General features: G+C 36.6%; 1 protein-coding gene and 1 pseudogene across 1 annotated transcript in view; one reads left to right on the top strand and one right to left on the bottom strand.

Annotated features, from left to right (window-relative positions):
- The window catches only part of LOC102845674 (disintegrin and metalloproteinase domain-containing protein 2-like), a 210,866-nt gene that overhangs the window by 99,248 nt on the left and 105,618 nt on the right, over window positions 1-6,000 (bottom strand). The window lies entirely within an intron of this gene.
- Window positions 2,457-3,081, top strand: LOC102876697 (annotated as a pseudogene).

Raw genomic sequence — 6,000 nt, 5'->3', positions numbered from 1 at the left:
GGATGGGAGTGTCAGAGACAGTGTGATTGGCACAGGACAGAGCGGAGTTTAGGGCTGTTGTACATAGGGTCACTATGAGTCGCAAGCGACTCGACCGCACATAACAACAGCAACATCTTAAATAGAAATTATTTAAAGTCTCTATTCCAAGACTCAAAGTGGTAGAATGAACACAAAGAATGACCCACCCTTATGGGAGATGCAAAAAACACAACTTAGACCAAACGACACAGACTGAAAGTGAATGGATAGAAAATAATATTCTCCACAATTAGTAACCAAAAGGCACCTTAATATTAAAAATTTTTAAAAAATAGACTTTACATTTAAAAAAATGTTTAAAAAGGTGAAGAAGGCCATCACATAACAGTAAAAGTCAATTCAGCAAAAAAGATGTATTAACTAAAATGCATACATATCTGACAGATAAGAAAGGAGTCATATGCAAAGTAATACTTAAGGATTTAAAGATAACACTTTCATTATGGGACAGAACCTGTAAAATTAATATAAGCATGAACATGTTGTTGTTATGTGTCACTGAGTTGAGATACGACTCATAACAACCTTAGAACAAAAGATCTGAGCCCTGTCTTATTCTGTACTATCCTCATCACCTCTGACATACTTGAGCTCATTGACACAGACCCCATTTCAATCAATCTCATTAAAGGTCTTCTTCTCTTTTGCTGACCCTCTATTTGTCCAAGCATGATGTAACTATCCAAGGAAGAGCTTCTCCTAACAATTTTCAGAAGTCTGTGCAATACAGCATCACAATCCTTGCCTATAAGGAGCAACCTGGCTGCATTTTCTCTAAGACATATCTGTTCTTTTGTCAGTCCATGGGATATTCAGTACTCCAACACTACAACTCAAAGGCATCAATACTATAATTCTTCTTCACTGTCCAGATATCAAAAGGATAGCAAATGACAAAATCATGGGCTGAATCAGGCACATCTCAGTCTTCAAACAGAGACCATCATTCCTCAGTACTTTGGAGTGATCTCTGACAGAAGATTTTCCTAATGCAATACATCCTTTCACTTCTGAAAAATGCCAGGGATTGTGGATTCAAGTAAAATGAAATCAATGACAATTTCAATCTTTTCCCCATCATAATGTTGTTTTTGGTCCACTGCTAAGGATTTTTGCTCTTTTAAAAATGTTTTAAAATTTATATGGTTTGCAAATAAAACTCATATACATTGTGTTTCATTCAAATACATTGTTTTACAGATTCCTTCATTCCAATTGTTTCATAAAATCATTCCAATACATTGTGTTTTAAAAAATTAATCAGCACTACTAATCTATACCCGTTACTAACCCATCTTTTCAGAACCCCATGGGATCTTTCGAATCCCTTCACCTCCTGCTTCCACCTAACAAATTCTGCCATTCTATTGATTTCCTCCGCTTCCCACACTCCATCTCCCTGCCTCCCTCCACTTCCTCCTTTGGACTTTTATATATACCCTACTATTTATTCCTCCCTCTTCTATTTTTACAGTAACAGCCTTATATTTGCCCTTCGTAGAGTGCTAAATTAATTCACTCAGCATAATATTCTCTAGGCTCTTTCATGTTTTACAGTATTTTACAAAATTTTTGTTCCTTACTATTGCATAGTATTCCATTGTGTGAATATACCACAGCTTCTTAAGCCATTCGTTTGTTGATGGACATTTGGGCTGCTTCCATTTTCTTGCAACTATGACTAATACTGCTATGAACACAGGCATGAAAATCTCCAATTATGCCTCAGTTCTATTTTCATTGGAGTATATTCCTAGCAATGGAATAGCTGAGTCATATGGGATTTCTATATTCAACTTTTTGAGGAAACTTGCCTTCTAGAGTGGTTGTACAATTTTACACTTCCACCAGTAGTATGTAAGATTTTCAACCTCTCCACATCCTCTCTAAGATTTATGACTTGCTGTCCTGTTAAACTTTGCCATTGCTGGTGAAGTGAAATCGTATCTCATTGTGGCTTACATTTGCATATCTCTGATTTTCAGTGATTTTGAGCACTTTTTTTTTTTCATTTATCTGCTAGCCAACTGCATGTCTTCTCTGCGAAATCTTTTGCCCATTTTGTGACTGGGTTACCAGTACTTTTCTCTAGTATTCTGGAAACTTTTGTTATGAGACCCATGTCTGAGTTTTCATTGTCAAATGTTTTTTTTACCAGTCTATAGGTTTTATTTTTACTCTACTGGAAAAGCCTTTGATGCACACAAGAACTTAATTTATAGAGAGTCCCATTCATTGATGTTTTCTTCTCCTCGTTGTGCGTATCTGGCTGTATTTGCCACCTTATTTATACCACATAGCGAAAACCCTATGTGAGTGGCTGGTGGCACTCTGTGGAGTGGGTAGCACTGAACCATCCAGACTTGCTGGGGTCAAGAGGCTTCCTCCAAGTTGCTTGTCTTCCTTGAAGAAACATGAAGTCACATTTTGTTGTGCTCATTTTGCCCATCCTGGTGTTCCTGATGTGGATCGCCATGACCCTGAGCTGTAATAAATCACTCTGTGCCAGTGATGTGAGTAAATGCCTCATTCAGGAACTGTGTCAGTGCCATCCTGGAGAAAGAGATAGTTCCTGCTGTCAAGAATGCCTGCTTTGTGTGGGTGTGCTTTGGAATGAGTACTGTGATTGCATCAGTATGTGCAATCCTCGAAATTACAGTGACACATCCTCAGCGTCCAGTAAGAAGGAGGAACTAAAAGCCCATCCCTTCACTCTTCCAGGCCCTCATCGAAGGAAGAACTCAGCTAAACTGGAACACTGTCTCTTTCCCTGTGGCAGAAAAACTGTCCCATCATGGAAATCTGGTTTGATTTTTAGAAACCACAAGCCAGCCACACTATCAAAATGTGTCTGTTTCCAGCAGTAATCATGCACCTTATGCCAGTGACAAAGATCACATGTGCACTTTCATCTACTTTGGTGACTGAATGTCCATCCATCAGTACAAGATTTCCTGTAAGTTCATGAGGCCATCCAAATACTGCTGATTTCACAATGCCTGCTGTGAATGAGTGCATCAGCCTGAGTGCCTTTACTAAGTAAGCATGAAGGTCAAGTGCACGACCTGCACATTATAGAGCAGAGGAAGAAATGCACAGCGGAACTCTTTACACAAAAACAAATTTTATGAAAAGTTAATCCATGAGGTGAAGATGATCTAAACATGTGGAATGTATTACTCTTAAAATACAACAAATCTAGTTATTTTTTAAAATTATACCATTTTAGTTGCATTCATTGACCTTTTTGCCCAGGGGCGATAGGGCTGTATCCTTTATCCATACCTATTCAATGAGTATGATAAGCAAATCACTTCAGAAGCTGGACTTTATAAAGAGGAATGTGCTATCAGGTTTGGAGGACTAGACAGAAAGCTTAGTTACACAGATGGCACAAGTTTGCTTTCTCTTAGTGAGAATGACTTGAAACATCTGTTGCAGAAGATCAAAGCCTACAATATTCAATATGGATTACACCTCAAAATCAACAAAGCAAAAATTCTAACTATTGGGTCAATAGCTAACATCATGATAAATGGAAAAATACTGAAGTTGCCAATACTTTTATCTTGCTTGGATTCACAATCCACACAATTATTACTAGCACTAAAAAAAAAAAAAATTAGAAGATGTGTTATAGCGGGAAAACCTGCTGTCTCAGACCTCGTCAAAGTGCTTTAAAGACTAAGGTACAGATTCAATCCATGCTCTTTTCAATTACTTTCTATGCATCTGAAATTTGGGCAATGAATAGGATAAGTGAGAAGAACTGATTCCTTTGAACTGTGGTGTTGGAGAAGACTACTACATATCTCATTACTGCTAAGAAGACAAGAAGGCCTGACTTAGAGAAAGTGCAAAAAGGATGCTTTGTAGAGGTGAGGTTGGTGCAGCTTTGTCTCATATACTGTGAACATGTTGTAAGGAAGGGCTAGTTCTTAGAAAAAGACCTCATGTTTGGAAATGTAGAGGGTAAGTCAAAAAAGGTAGATTGACATAGTCGCTGGAACTATGGGCTCAAAGTGTACAGATATGGTCTTGATGGCACACAATAGGGCAAGGTTCACGTTTGTTGATAAAATGGTTGCTATGAGTCGTACTTGGCTTGATTGCCTCTAACAACAATAATATTGGGTTTCCATGGATGTACTCTTAATACAGAAAATGGTTTCTATTTCTTCCATGGAAAGAAATGGTAGCTTCATACTGCAGATCTTTTGATGGGGAGCGCAACATATAACATATTACATCACCAAAGCTCTATTTATAGAGAACAGTAAAACAATAGAGAAAAATGAAGGAAACCAGAGGTTTGTTTTTAAAATAACTGTAAAATTGATAAATCTATAGTGAAAGTGACAAAAAAGAGAGATGCAAACACCAAAACAAAAGCAGAGATATTATAAATTAACCAAAAGAAGCCAAAAAATAGACCATAACCAAATATGATGAACAACTGCATCCCCACAAATTCCATATACAGATGAACTGGATAAATTTTAGAGATGCACATAACCAACTTGTAGCGATACATAAATCTACACATGAATATTTATGATAAATAAATATTCACAATAAATTTACATCAAATGGAGAGATTACTCAGTAATAAAATATTTCCCATCACTGTTACCAACAAAAACTCCTAGACTTGCTGATTATCAACAAAAATGCTGTTATCCACACTGCTGATTATCAACAAAGACACTGTTATTAACAAAAAACTTCCAGACAGTGTATGAGGTAATTTTACCTAACATTAGGAGTATAACTCACGCTGTTGTTGTTAAGTGCCACAAAGTTACGTAGCAACCCTAGATCTGAACCCTGTCCTATCCTGTGCCATTCTCATTATTTTGAGCCCATTGCAGCAGTTATTGTATCAATGCATTTGGCTGAGGGTCTTCCTCTCTTTCACTGACCCGCTACCTTTCCAAGTATAACATCTATTTCTAAGGAATATAATTTCCTAACAAAATGTCCAAGTGTATGAGACAAAACTTTGTCATCTAAGCCTCTAAGGAGCACTCGGCTATCCTTTTTCCAAGATGTATATGTTTGTTAGTTTAGTAACTGATGGGATATTCTGTACTCTACCCCAACATCACAACGTAAAGGTCTAAAGGTCTTAATTCTTCATCTGTCCTCATCATTCATTTGCCAGCTCTCAGATGCATAGCTAATGATTGAGAAGACCATAGCCTAAATTAAACACAGCTTAGTCCTCAAACTGACCCTCTGTGGTTTAGAGAGGTCTTTGACTACAGACTTTCCCAACTGACAATAGTCCTGTTCTAACTTTCCTAAAAGAGAGAGGATGAAAGACTATTTCTCATCTCTACAAAGTCAACATTAACCTAAAGCCAGGTAGGAAAAAACACCAATAGCAAGAACCAAAGAAAACAAAATGATTGTTGGAGGAGATTCTGAAACTTCTTCAATGTAAATATATTAATGCATAAGGAGAATATGAAGAAATAGGATAGGTAAACAGAAGATTATTATATATATATATCAGGATGGGAAGAGTCTCCACAAATGCAGAGATGAATGAGCACACTTGGCTATGTCAAAAATTTGGAATCAACTGCAGAATATCCATATTTGTTCCAATTCCTAAATACATAATTAAAATCTTATGAGATTATTAAAAAAAATTTGAAAACTACATAAGCAACTACCAGAAATTCAATTTCAATTCAGAAGAGAAAATGTGGTGAGATTATTTTTTTCTAATAGTAGATTGATCTTGGTTGAAAACCAATAAATATATTTACTTGCTTTTTATTGACTGTGCCAGGCATTCTACTTTGTGGCTCATAATATATTATGGATAACATTGAGAAGACTGGGAATTTAACATTTAATTGTACTCATGTGGAACCTGGACATAGATTAAGTAGCAATCACTTGGACAAAATACTGCATGGCTTAAAATCAGAATAAGTGTGTAATAGA

Source organism: Elephantulus edwardii, unplaced genomic scaffold (genome assembly GCF_000299155.1).
Source record: "Elephantulus edwardii isolate Elephantulus edwardi_28Jun2011 unplaced genomic scaffold, EleEdw1.0 scaffold00279, whole genome shotgun sequence".
Classification (NCBI taxonomy): Eukaryota; Metazoa; Chordata; class Mammalia; order Macroscelidea; family Macroscelididae; genus Elephantulus; species Elephantulus edwardii.
The sequence above is the reverse complement of the archived record's forward strand: the minus strand, read 5'-3'. Positions and strand labels throughout refer to the sequence as shown.